Source organism: Propithecus coquereli, unplaced genomic scaffold, assembly GCF_000956105.1.
Source record: "Propithecus coquereli isolate 6110/MARCELLA unplaced genomic scaffold, Pcoq_1.0 Scaffold7, whole genome shotgun sequence".
In the NCBI taxonomy this organism is placed as follows: Eukaryota; Metazoa; Chordata; class Mammalia; order Primates; family Indriidae; genus Propithecus; species Propithecus coquereli.
This window is the reverse complement of record NW_012153062.1, coordinates 6,450,948-6,465,554: the sequence shown is the minus strand read 5'-3', so window position 1 is coordinate 6,465,554 and position 14,607 is coordinate 6,450,948. Positions and strand designations below refer to the sequence as shown.

The window sequence follows — 14,607 nt, the reverse complement described above, 5'->3', positions numbered from 1 at the left end:
AAAAGACTTTCTGAGCCAGGAGTAGCACATACAGAGAACTCTCCAAGGAATCCTTAAAGTGAGGTGAGCTGTTAAAGGTCCCCAGCTTGAACACGCAGGAGGCTCCCAAACAAGGTGCTTTAACTTAATCACCTTTGTGTTGCCCAGTGTTGGCAGGTAAGGAATGAGCATGTGGAACTATCTAAAAACCGCACGATATGTAGAGCTCTGCTTTTCTCTTCAGATATCTGAGCAGAAGAGGTGATCTGGTGCGCTATTAATTGCTAGAAATGGGGCCTCGTAGGTATGGTGGCCAAAAGTTTGATCCTGCCTCTCCTTTCGAGTATCAAGCCAGGGCAGTCACTCAGAAGCGCAAGCAAGTCATCTATAAAAGGTACAAGGGAAGGGACCCAGAGTTCTATCCTCAGACCTTGGCTCTCTACTCAGAGAATAATTGCCTGGAAAGCCATCTAGCTTGAAGGTCATCAGAATGTGCTCCTACTGTTTGCCTCAGGCTGGAGGTCACTACACAAGGTTATTAAGACCTCACATTTATCTTATTGTCAGTTTTTAAAATTTAAGAATTTTAAATCTAAAAAGGTTAGTGTTTTAAATGTTCCCTTTTACACTGTTGTGGCTAATCCTATCCTTTGAATAATATTTATGTTCTCTAGTTTAACTGTTTAATTAAAATCTTAATTATTTTTGGCTTTCTCTTGCTCCACTATTTTGTATGCCCTTTTTGCTTAGTAATAGCATTTTCATCAATTTTCCTTTTTCTATAGTTTTTTCATTGAAAAATAATACTAATACATGCTCATTTCAAAAGCCGAAAACTGTACAAGTAGAAGTTTTAAAAATCATAGTTACATAATAATCATTTAATTTCTTTAACATTTGAAGTATTTCCTTTCAGTCTTTTTTTCTGTTTTTCTTTTTTTTTTTTTTAACATTATTATACTATAATCTCAATTAATTGAATATCTGGATTTCATGGTAAACAATGCCTGAGGCAGAGGGTTTTCCAGATGAACTGTTTGTGCAAAATTACACAATTCTGCCCAGGGGGAATAATAACTCACGAAGAAGCTGTTTGCTTTTAAGTTTAATACAGATGCCAACACGACACACACGCCTGCAGACTCAGCAGTGCACGCAGTTCAATCAGTGTGGTCAGCTAAGGTGAGGATTCCACTGACAACTCGGGATGGCCTTATGCTTGCTAGCAGTCCTTCACAGGTCTGCAGGTCCTTCCTAACATATTTTCTAGACTTAAGTTCATTTTGATTTGTCTTTCAGCCAAGTAAAAGTTTCTTAATTCGTTTTTTTCTCCAAGAAAGCTATGCGAATGGCATATTTTGAACCCTGGCATATTTTTGAACCCTGCATGCATGAATGTCTGTAACCTCCAATAATGAAACAAAACACAGCTAGGTACAACATTCTCTAGTCATAACTTTTTCCCCTGAAAACTCTGGCTTACTCTCTGACACTGGTGCTTTAGAAAAGTCTGTTGTCCATAGCTACCATCTCTCCCACAGATTTCATCTTTCATTTCTTTCCCTCTGCATTCCAAGAAAATGTCTCAAATGTGTTTTCCACATCATTGCTTCAGTACACCTCAGTTTGAATTCTGCTTTTCACTGTCTTCAGTTTGTATTTGAATACTGCTACTGCACGTCCAGCTTACCTGGAACTATCCATTCTATGGCTCCCTTTCCATCTCAGCCTGTTTGTTCCTTATACTTTTATGCTTTCATTCCAGAGAGGCTATGTCTTCCTGAGTCAACTAAGGATGCCAGAAAAGTTTTTAAATTTCTTAGAGTTCTATAATAAATAATTTTCAGAGAGTTGCTCTTCTTCGGTATCTTCATAATGATGTTCCCTTTCTCATATTCTGAAAGTTTTGTAAGTCCCATATTATTATGTGATCTCTCATGTGAGGATGAGAAAAACATCTAGACCTGATATTTGACAGCAAACAGGGTATGCGGACGGCCACTGGCCCCATTCTGTCACTGTATGTGCTAGTGGAATCCCCTTGCTCTAATCTACAGCCATACAATTTATGAGCACGACTTCTAATCTAATTCCCAGTGTCTAACAGGCTTCTATCTGGTGCAGGTCTACTAAACTATAAGATCCAACCATCAGGCTTAGTGTTACACAGAAATGACGGAATATTAAAAAACAAAAACCAAATACAAAACTACAATCTCCAGTGTATTATTTGAGATCCTTTTTGTATGAGTAATAGAAAATCCATGTCTAACTAGCTTCAAAAGAAACAGAATTTAGGGGCTCAAATAACATATCTCTCCATGTATTTACATCTTTAATTTCTCTCAGCAGTATTTTGTACTTTTCAGTGTAAAGCCATACATGTTTGTTAAATTCTTAAGTGTTTTATTTTTGACATTATCGAAATATAATTGTTTTGTAAATCTCACATATAAATATATGATTGTTTATTGACTTATATCTTAAGACTCTGCTAAATTCACTTACTGATTATAGTAGGGTTTTTTTATTCCTTAGGATTTTCTACTTATAAAAAATCTGTGAATAGGGATTTTTTACTTTTTCCTTTCCGATCTTTATTCTTTTTACTTTTCCTTGCTTTATTGCATTGGCAAGGACATTCAGAAAAATGTTGAGTAGAAATGGTGGGAATGAGCATCCTTGCCTTGTTCCAGATCTTAAAGGGAAAGTGCTCAGAGGCTTACTGTAAACAATGATGTTAGCTGAAGGCATATTCGAGACATCCTTTATTAGACTGAGGAAGTTACCTTCTAATTCCTGTTTGCTGGATTTTATTATATTTAACAAAGTATGGACGCTGATTTTGGTTAAATGTTTTTTCCACACCTATTGAGATGGCCATTTTTTTTTCCTCCTTCTGTTAATATGGTGGGTTACATTTATTTATTTTCAAATACAAAACCAATCTTATATTCCTGGGATAAAATCTTATATTCCTAGTCATGCCATATTAATCGTTTTATGTATAGCTAAGTTTAATTTGTTAGTATTTTATTAAAGAGTTTTATGTCTATGTTCATAAAGGATTTTATTTTAATTTTCCATAATGTCTTTACTAGGTTTTAGGATCAGGATTATACTGGCTTCACAAAATTAGTTAAAAAGTATTTCTTCTTCCTTTATTTTCTGAATTTGCTAGATTTTTATAGCTTCTTTCACAAATATTTTTAAGAATTTACTGGGCCTAGAGTTTTCTTTGTAGAATGCTTTTTATTACAAATTCAATTTCTCTGACATATATGGGACTATACAGATTTTTAATTTTCATTTTGTGTCAGTTTTGGAAAGTCGCATTTTTCCAGAAATTTGTCTATTTCATTTACGTTGTAAAATTTATTGGCATGAAGTTATTTTTAGAATTATCTTATTATCCTTTTGAAGTTTACACATCTATAATGATACTCCTCTTTCATTCCCAATATTGGTAACTTGTGTTTTTTCAATTTTATTGCTCTTTTGAAAGAACCTATTTGGCTTTGTTAATTTTCTCTGTTGTATATTTTCTATTTAATTAATACCTGCCATTGTTTTTATTTTTTTCCTTCTTGGGTTTAATTTGCTTATCTTTATCCAGTTTTTGGAAACTTAAATTTTAATCCTTCTACCTTTCTAATATAAACAATTAAAGCTATAAATTTCTCTCTAAGCAACACTTCTACTGTATTCCACAGTATTCCACTGTATTCCATTCCGCTGACATGTTTGTTTTTCATTATCATTCAGTTCAAAATATTTTCTAATTTCTTTTTTATCCATGGATTATTTAGAAATATATTGTTTAATTTCCAAATCTTGAGGAATTTTCAAGTTATCTTTTTGTTATTGATTTCTAACTTAATTCAGTTGTAATCAGAGAACATACTCTATTAGATTTCAATCATTTAAAACTTATTAAGACTTGTTTCAGCCGGGTGCAGTGGCTCACACCTATAATCCTAGCACTCTGGGAGGCCGAGGTGGGAGGATCGCTTGAGCTCAGGAGTTCGAGACCAGCCTGAGCAAGAGCGAGACCCCATCTCTACTAAAAATAGAAAGAAATTAGCTGGACAACTAAAAATATATAGAAAAAATTAGCTGGGCATGGTGGTGCATGCCTGTAGTCCCAGCTACTCGGGAGGCTGAGGCAGAAGGATTGCTTGACCAAGGAGTTTGAGGTTGCTGTGAGCTAGGCTGACACCATGGCACTCTAGCCCGGGCAACAGAGCGAGACTCTGTCTCAAAAAAAAAAAAAAAAAAAACTTACTAAGACTTGTTTCATGGACCTGTGTAAAAGTTCCAGGATACGTAAAGGCAATGATAAAAACTCAACATAAGAAAGACACCTGCACCCGAATGTTTATAGCAGCACAATTCACAATTGCAAAGATGTGGAAACAACCCAAGTGTCCATCAATACATGAGTGGATTAATAAAATGTGGTATATGTATACCATGGAGTACTATTCAGCTTTAAGAAACAATGGTGATATAGCACCTCTTGTATACTCCTGGATAGAGCTGGAACGCATTCTACTAAGTGAGGTATCCCAAGAATGGAAAGACAAGCACCACATGTACTCACCATCAAATTGGTATTAACTGATCAACACATAAGTGCACATATAAGAATAACATCTATTGGATGTTGGGCAGGGGAGAGGGGGAGGGAGGAGGGGACTGGTATATGCACACACAAAGAGTGCAATGCGCACCACCCGAAGAATGGACATATTTGAAACTCGGACTTGGGGCGGGGGGGAAAGGGCAACATACGTAACCTAAACATCTGTACCCCCATAATATGCTGAAAAAAAAAAAACTCAACATATCAGAAAGACTTAAATTATAAATACGTAGATGCCTAATTAGCTTCAAAATACATGAAGCATAAAACTGACAGAAGGAAAAAAGGATTTGAATCTCTAATCATACTTGGAAATTTTTATGTCCCTTGTAGAGTAATTAATAGAACAACCAGGCCAAAAATCTGTACAGATATAAAAGATCTGAATAGCACTGTTAAACAGCTTGACCTAATTAATATTTACAGAAACCAATACCCAACAACCACAGAATACACAGTCTTTTTTATTTTATTTTATTTGCTGAATCGGTTCAGCAGGATGGAAAAGAAAGGACCACGTATAGAGGAATTTAAATGCTTGACAGTATTGAGACATGAATGAAGAAGTTTTAAGATTTCTGAACAGATGTATAATCTGGGAAAATTGATGTTCAAAGAAGGTTAATCTGGATGTAGCTTAATAGTTTTAAAAGGGAACACTAAGGGCAGGAGATTAGTTAGGAAGTTTTGCAGCAATCTACCTGCATGGATTAGGATGAGCCAACTGCAATAAAGATGAAGGGTGAAATTTGAGAGATATTATAAAAGTAAAATTGTTAGGATTTGTCAATAAATGGAGATGGAAGTTAGAAAAAAGGATAGTAGAGGTATTTGAAAGACTAAAAAATTAAGATAATGATGAAGATCAGTGTGACATACAATGGCATTTTAGCTAAATGCATCCTCAATTGGATTTATTTCTGTTGTTTAAGAAATTCAGGTATTTAATATTCAGCATATAACTTTTGGTCACAAAATAAACTTTCTCAAACAAATAAATTTTAAATCCAGATGTTAATTGAGATCTTTACCCTATTATTGAATAAAAAGAGTGGAGAATTTATTCAAGTTCAAACACTTTTATCCTTTATTTCCAGAAGGCAAGCTAATGGGATAGTTTTGAAATATCTACTAGAATGTGCCAATTTTTCATAAAATAAAAAGGTGTTTTTAACAGCTTAAAGCTAGGAGACTAGTTTAAAATAAAAAAGTTATATATGAGAAAGTCTAAAATGATAAGCCTGGCAAGGTATTTATTCTGATATATATATGTCAGAAGTTTTCCATTTGTGTAAACATACACATACTCGCACAGATCAAATTTATTTCTCAAGTCAGCATACGCTGTGGAAGGTTTTTCACCCTCCTCTTTTCATTTTATTTTGGCTCACCTCCACCCTCAAAACATCTTGAAACATAGATAGTATGGAAAAAAATGAAAATGAGCTTTCTCTGAGAGAATTCAGAAACAAATAGCTCAGCATTCCTCTTCTTTTCCACTAAACCGTGCTCTGCACCACAAAATTAAACAGACATCTCTAGGGATACAGATTTGCCAAGAGTGTTTCTGGCAAAAATAAAATCTGGCCCTTCTCCCAACTGCTATACGTGGACAATAGTGGCTGTTTTACGGATGGAGATTGATTGCCGCTGGCTGGTTTGTGGTTACTTAGTAGTGTCAAGAAGAAGAGTATTAGGCACAGATCATTTTCATGTCCAAAGACTTCTGACAACAAACTTGCTCTGCCTAACTTCTCACATTGAGCAATAATGAGTTATTTACCAAAGAGATAATTATAATTCTATCCTATTCCTTTATGTTACAGACAACCAAACTGAAGCCCAGAGAAGGTAAGTCATTTGCCCAAAATCGTATAGCTAGTCAGTGACAGGACAAAATGCAAGTCTTGAGACTCCTAGTTCAATAACCTGTCAACCTCTCTATTGAGCAATACTACCTTTTAAATAATATTAAAAAGAACATGTTGTTCATGTCTTAAACTCTTTTTTATGTAAGTCATCTCAATACCTTGAAAGTCATAGGCTCTCTCTCATTTAGGATTCTGCTAGAAATAGCAATGTACTTTTATTTTGCAAGACCCTATAAATAATAGTTTTTAAAAGGACTGTATATTTTAAGTCCCAAAGTCGTTGAAGTAAAATGAGATTAGAACTGAGCTCAAAACCATTAGAACACAATTAAGAAATTCTGAATCTTTAAATGTGGGAAGAATCTTTTAAAATTATGGCCCAATATATTTAAAAGATGGGGACACTGGAATTAGGGTCACAAGACCAGGATTTAAGTCCCTGCTCTGCTACTGACTAGCTGTGTGAGCTTGCTTCCTCTATAAAATGAGCAGGGTGGATCTGGATCACTAAAATTAATTCTATCATTTAAAATATGATTTCAGATGACTCAAGGATAAGATATTTATCTTATCCTTATTATCTTACAACTTATTCAAATAATAGAGCAAAGTAATAAACACATTGTTCCATACCTGATTAACAAAAGAAGTTAAAAAACACAAGAAACACCATCTCTACCATAAAAAAACTATAGATTTGGCTTTGCACAGTCAGGGAGAAAAAGAATATTGTCAGAAAAATGTAGTACGCAGTTGAAGTTACAGATTTGGATCACATCTTTCCACATTCGTTTTACTAAATAGATGGCTTGAAAACCTAAGTATAGTTTTTCTGAAGAGGAAACAGAGAAAGAACATAAAAGAAGCTCTAAGTGGCTGTTTCAGTCCAGTGCTGCCAGAACCACTATAGCAAGAACCATATACCACTATCAGATACCAAGAACCTTTAGCTATTGCTTTACTGAGTGCTGTTATACATGTCCCTGAATGATTTAAGCTCAAGCCTATTTAATAAATAGGTCGTTTAGATCTCTTAGGGGAAAATTCTATCATTAGTAGAAATAACTTTTACCTTCACTTTTCTTTTCTTTTTTTTTTTTTTTGAGACAGAGTCTCGCTTTGTTGCCCTGGCTAGAGTGAGTACCGTGGCGTCAGCCTCGCTCACAGCAATCTCAGACTCCTGGGCTCAAGCAATCCTTCTGCCTCAGCCTCCCAAGTAGCTGGGACTACAGGCATGCGCCACCATGCCCGGCTTATTTTTTCTCTCTATATATTTTTAGTTGTCCAGATCATTTCTTTCTATTTTTTTGGTAGAGACGGGGTCTTGCTCTTGCTCAGGCTGGTCTCGAACTCCTGACCTTGAGCGATCCACCGGCCTCGGCCTCCAAGAGTGCTAGGATTACAGGCGTGAGCCACTGCGCCCGGCCTTCACTTTTCTACTACTTGAGATAATTGTTATTTTATGAAGATATAGATGTCTTTACATACAATTCACTGTTAGCTAACCAAAAAGTATAAACACAGTCCTTGTACCACTAGCTGCCAAGAGTGTACAATTGAGCAGGATCATGCAAATCTGATGACCTCTGAGTTATACTATAAAATTCTTACCAGTTTTTATGTCCAATTTAATTTCATTTAAGTCATTTGCCTCTTAGCTAACAGACATAAAACAGAAAAGTTAACTTGTAAGGCACCAAAAAAAGGGATAAGGCATCATAAATAGCTAATCCAATTGATGGTGATAAGAAGACAATAGGAGAATGAATATAAGATTATCAAATTCTATGAGCCAAAACCCCTCCAAACTCCAGCTCATTTGTCAGATCTAAAATATTTTGTTTTGATCAAACATTGAAGCTTTATATTCCTTCAACAGAATAAATCATATTTGGGGGTTTTCTGTTTCTCTGAGTCAGTTTGCCTAGAACTGTCTGATGAAGACAGTTGGATCAAGGCAATAAGACTACAGAGTTATCAGTTTTACCCAATTTATTTATAAAACTAATTAACTGATCTGAATAGTTTTTTCCCTCTGTTAAACTGGTACAATAATACCTGTCTTGAAAACCTTACAATGCTAGTTAGCACAAGGATCAAAATGAAACAGTGTAAATGAAAGTACTTCATAAGCTGTTCTATAAATGTAAGGCATTATTATCATTAATCTTTTTAATTTTTTAAACCTTTCATAAAAAGTACAAAACTGGATATTGAAAGATCTGTCTTTGTCCAACCACTCCTACTTCTTCGTAGCACATTAACTGGTGACTAATTCATCATAAATATTTTGCAAGTATGACTTCACAGTACCTGCATGTTATACTACCTAACTTAAGCAGACATGACTTTTAGCCTGTGGAGATCTCAGCAGAAATCCCTACCTGTTTTATTTGGTTGAGACTAAATGGTGAATCAGAAAAGAAAAAGAGGCCTTCAAACGATCTTTCAGCCTCTTTTGAGGCTAGGATTGGAACTCATTCTAGTGGTGAATGACCGAATTATTGCCAAAGTATTCATGCTGCTTTTCAAAAAATCTCAGCACTAGGTCATGTGAATATCCAATTGGAAAAAAATATTTATCTTAAACTGTAGTTACACCATATACAAAAGTCAGTTCCTGGTGGACTGAAGTTCTAAATGCGAAAGATAAGGCAATACAGCTTTTTAAAGAAAAACCACAGAATATCTTTGTGAGCTTGGAGTAAAGTATTTGTATCCTCTTAAACAAGACACAAAAACTCTGACCATAAAAGAAAAAATGATAAACTTGTACTAAAAATTTCTGCTCATCAAAAGACAACAATAGAACAAAATGACAATCCACAAAAGTGGAAGATATGACAATAATATATCTGACAGAAGACTTATATAAAGATTATATAGAGAATCCCTATGAGTTGATAAAGAAAAATATACAGACTATCCAATAGAAATATGAACAAAAGACTCAAACTTGTATGATGTCATAAAAGAGGACACCCAAATGGCAAATCAACCTGAAAAGATGTCTAGTTTCACTAGTCACCAGTTCAACTACTATCCGCTAAATGATGTGCAGCGCCTCCTGAATTAGTAGTAAGTGTCTGTCCACTCCCCGGATGGCTTCTGGCACCTCACCCTCTGCAGCCCTACGTGGGCACCCTCTGTGGCTGCCTCTTGCATCTCTATCATGACGGAGGGCCCTCTCCCACCACCCTACCCACACTCATAATAAGGGTGCATGTGTTTGACAAAAACACAAAAATTAAAAAAACCTGATAGAATGTTTGGGAAAACTGATTGTAATTATTTATTAAAACTGAATACAGGGGAAGATGTTGGTCAAAGGATATAAAATTTCGGTTAGAAAAAAGGGATAAGTTCAAGAGATCTATTGTATAACATGGTGACTATAATTAACGACAATGTAGTGTATACTTGAAAACTGCTGAGACAGGAGATTTTAAGTGTTCTCAACATCAAAAAATAACTATGTGAGGTAATACATATGTTAATTGGCTCAATTTAGCCTTCCACAATGTATATATATTTTCAAAACATCATGTTATATACCATAACTATATACAATTTTTATTTGTCAATTTTAAAAAATAAATAAAATAGCTTTTTATTTTTTGTACTTTACCTGGGGATAAAACAATTTTTTAAAAACAAACAACAAAATCGAACATAGGTGTGTCTACAACCCAGCCATTCTGTTCTAACAAAAATGCTTACATATGTTCACCAAAAGACAGGTACTAGAATGTCCATAGCTTCAATATCTGTAATAGCTACAAACTAGAAATAACCCAAACACCCATTAATAGAATGGATAAATTGGGGTATTTCACACAATGGAATACTATACAGCAATGAGAATGAAGGCTATGTAACTACATGACAATAATAATGGATCTCACAAACACAATGCTGAGCAACAGAAGCCAGACCTAACAGATACGAGTACATTCATATAAAAACAGAAAGAACTAGATTTCCATGAGAAGTGAGGGGGTGGTATGGAAAGGACAAGAAATGGGGGGCGGGGGCAGCTTTTAGAGTACTAGTAAGGTTCTGCTTCTTGAGCATATATATAGTTTTCTATGCATGCTACACTTCAATAAAAAGTTAAGAAGAACTACTTTTTCTTGCTATTTCACATTACAGTCTGATCTTTCACACAAAAAGCTGTACTCTCCAACCTTGGATAAACACTGAAGTATACTATAAAAGCTAGTAATGAAACTGATTTTAAGCTAATTGCACACTAATCTTTACCCAAGCTCACACCTTCACAGAATTGGAAACCTAATAACAGTCTGGTGGAAGAAATTTGTTCTTTTCTGATTTAAAAAAATTTAAAAGGCATTAGAAAGGAATGATTTTCTTCCCTCCCCTACTTATCATTGTTTTTATTATGAGCTATACCCAAAGTATATTACCTACATTATTTCATTTAATCTTCATACTAATTACACGAAAAAAAATTTTTTTTTTGAGACAGGATCTTTCTCTGTCACCTAGGCTGGCATGTAGCAATGTGATCACTATACCCTCAACTCCTGGGCTCAAGTGATCCTCTCACCTTGGCCTCCCAAACCACTGAGATTACAGGCCTGTAATACTTTTATTATTTCCATAATTTTGCAGTTAAGGAGATTTAGGTTGAGTAAATTGTCTAAAAACAGGCAGTACATTCATGGTAGAGCCAGGATCTGAATCCCGGTTTGTCTGACTCCCAAGCTCACGTTCTTTACCATTTTATACTGCCTGATTGTCACACTGGCTGCTTTTCAGCATGGAGTGATGATACTCTTCTTTGGCTTTTGTCTTGTTACTTTAGAAGGCCAGATTTGAACAGAACATTTCTCCGCACTCCCATTTTATAAAGACACATAGAGGGACTGGACTATTAGAATGAAAGCTGCACATTAACAAGCCAAGATAGAGAGCCCATGCCACCAATAGGCCACTAATAAAAATGTTCGACAGCTTTTAACAACTGGCTAAATAGGAAATTGGGTAGGGGTCTCCACAGCTGGGTCTCAAATGACCCACCAATTGAGAGTGAGGGTTTTATTTAGGCCATAGTAGAAGCACTAGGACTAGATTAAGCAATTTTGTCAAAAATGAAGATTAATGGGAAGGTTCTTGATTGTGCATAGGTATCTGCATTTCTTTAAATTTTCCTCTAGAGTATATTATTTTTTCCAAAAGTTATGCTGACAAGAATTTTTTAATATGGATGCTATTAAAGCTACAATAAAATTTAGGTTGGTAGAAAAAATATGATTGACAGACTACTGATCCTTAAACAGCTTGTGATCTTTAATCGCATACTTCTCCATTCAGTAAGTTAGCAGATACTTTCCCAAGTTGCAGATATGGTACCTAAGAGAAATGTGGAACAGCTATAAACTCTTTTATTATTCAAAGTTCTACAAAAATAAATATAGAAGAATCTTTTTCATATTAAATAACATAAATATGCCCATTTACTTACTGAAAGTGAAAAAAGGTATACTTTTTTTGTTACAGCATGTTTATCACATATTGTATATAACATATGTATATGAACATAATATGAAATGAAGATATTGAATATGAATTCGTATACAATGAATGAATGAAATTTTCTATATTCAGTATGACAAAATTTAAAAAGAGATGGCACATAAATTTTTAGAAATCCTCATGTAAAGGGTATGTTAACATCTCTCAATAAGAAAAGAATACGTTGGCCGGGCGTGGTGGCTCACGCCTGTAATCCTACCACTCTGGGAGGCCGAGGCGGGCAGATCGTTCTGAGCTCAGGAGTTCGAGACCAGCCTGAGCAAGAGTGAGACCCCGTCTCTACCAAAAAATGGAAAGAAATTAATTGGACAGCTAAAAATATATGTAGAAAAAATTAGCCGGGCATGGTGGCGCATGCCTGTGGTCCCAGCTACTCGGGAGGCTGAGACAGTAGGATTGCTTGAGCCCAGGAGTTTGAGGTTGCTGTGAGCTAGGATGACGCCACGGCACTTGCCCCAGGCAAGAGAGTGAGACTCTGTCTCAAAAAAAAAAAAAAAAAAAAGAAAAGAATATGTTGATTCCTCAAAGGTAACTCATAGACATATACCAAAGATAAACAATCAATTTAAAAGGGGAAATTAGCCATTTCACTAATCTGACTTCAAAAAGTTCTTAACATAGGCAAGAGTCCAACATAGAAAGCCATAATGTGATTTTTTTAGAAACACAAACCTAAAGGAAATGATGTGTTTTTTAAAAATGATTCAAAAATTTGTAATTTTTGGATATCATATCATTTTATGAGGAAGCTAAAGCATTCCTCTTTTTTTTTTTTTGAGGCAGAGTCTTGCTCTGTTGCCCCACGTAGAGTGCAGTGACGGCATCATAGTTCACAGTAACCTCAAACTCCTGGGCTCAAGCAATTCTCCTTCCTCAGCCTCCTGAGTAGCTGGGACTACAGGCCCATGCCACTACTCCCGGCTAATTTTTCTATTTTTAGTAGAGATGGGGTCTTACTCTTGCTCAGGCTGGTCTTTATCTCCTGAGCTCAAGCAGTCCTCCAGCCACAGCCTTTTCAAGTGCTAGGATTAGAGGCGTGAGCCACTGCACCTGGCCTTATTCCTCTTTCAATAATGAAATGAATTCTCTCAGAACTGTTATTAGGGAGGTAAGAAAAAACTGTCTTATGAATCATCATCATCATCTTTTTTTTTCTTTTTTATCTTTTTTATGGAACGATTCACGAATTTGCGTGTCATCCTAGCGCAGGGGCCATGCTAATCTTCTCTGTATCGTTCCAATTTTAGTGTATGTGCTGCCGAAGCGAGCACCATCATCATCTTACCAGTAAATGAAAAAATAAGCCTCAGAAGGGCAAAGGAGCTTGATACAAGTCAAATCACATACTTGAAATCTCATGCTAAAGTGTATTACTCATCTTAAAATCATACAGTATTAGGATTCTTTCAACTTTTCTTTAAATTTAAAATTACTTCAATAAAAATACTTGCTACATAAGACATTTATAACCCAATACTATCATTTTGTATAGTTAATTTCTATCACCTTTGGGGAGGGAAGTCTACATAATATGACTTTTATATTTACTTGGTAAATCTAGCTGTGGGCCATTTTTACATTTATCTGCTTTAACAGGATCTATTTTAGGTTAATTAACCTTCAGAGATACAAATTCCTTAATAAATCAGTCAGCAGTATTTTAAAATATTAACCAAAATATCCTAAATCATGTGAAGCAATGCATTAGCAAGACCAAAATAACTGTTTCTATTTATAGCCTTCAAAGCTTAATCCTCTGCTTCCCCACCTTCTCATATGCCCCTTCTTCTCCATGATACTCCTTTCCTCCACATTCTTCTCCTTCAATGAGAAAATGATCAGACAACATGTACCCTCATCAAATGACTGAAGTTCATTTACACTATTAACTAATCCAAAGAGTACTTGGATGTTAAGCTGGCTAATGGTGAAAGGGAAGCTTAATCCCCTACTTAAGAAGATTGGGACATCAACAATGAGCATATAGAGAGATCTTCTTTTGGCAAAGGAAATCTGAAATCATGTATTATCTAAAGGTAAACCTGATGTAGTCCTTTCATGGTGATTTCTGGGGGTGGCGATGAATGTCTCTGTCACTCTGGCCTCCCTAAGATAGATTGTTAAAACCCAACTCTCCTTGGCCCTTCCTTTCCTTTTTCTCTTTTGCCTGTTTAGAACAAGGCTATTGAACACACTCGTTTGAGTACATTCCCCTAACCCTAATTCAAAAAAAAAATATGCATTTAAGACCAATAACATCATCTTAACGTAGTACAACACAACTTTTTCTTATTTTCTAGTGCCATATTTGGTATGTGTTCTCATTTAAGTAACGGATTTTTGGTATTACAATCCTACTCCTTAACTTACAGATCCAAAGTTCTTTAATATTTCAACTACCTCTGGTAATTAAATTTTGATTTCTTAAAAAATATTCTCTTAGAATTTAGCCCCTTTATCAACAGAGGTATTATGCTATTAAAATCTAGCATTTTTGTTTGTGGATCCCGCAAAAAAATTTGAAAACTATATGCCCCCTTGCATATTTTTAAG

General features: G+C 35.3%; 1 protein-coding gene and 1 pseudogene across 1 annotated transcript in view; one reads left to right on the top strand and one right to left on the bottom strand.

Annotated features, from left to right (window-relative positions):
• The window catches only part of FAM69A (family with sequence similarity 69, member A), a 93,129-nt gene that overhangs the window by 52,367 nt on the left and 26,155 nt on the right, over positions 1 to 14,607 (bottom strand). The gene's annotated exons all lie outside the window — the stretch shown is intronic.
• LOC105823744 overlaps positions 270 to 14,607 on the top strand; it is a 16,128-nt pseudogene continuing 1,790 nt past the window's right edge.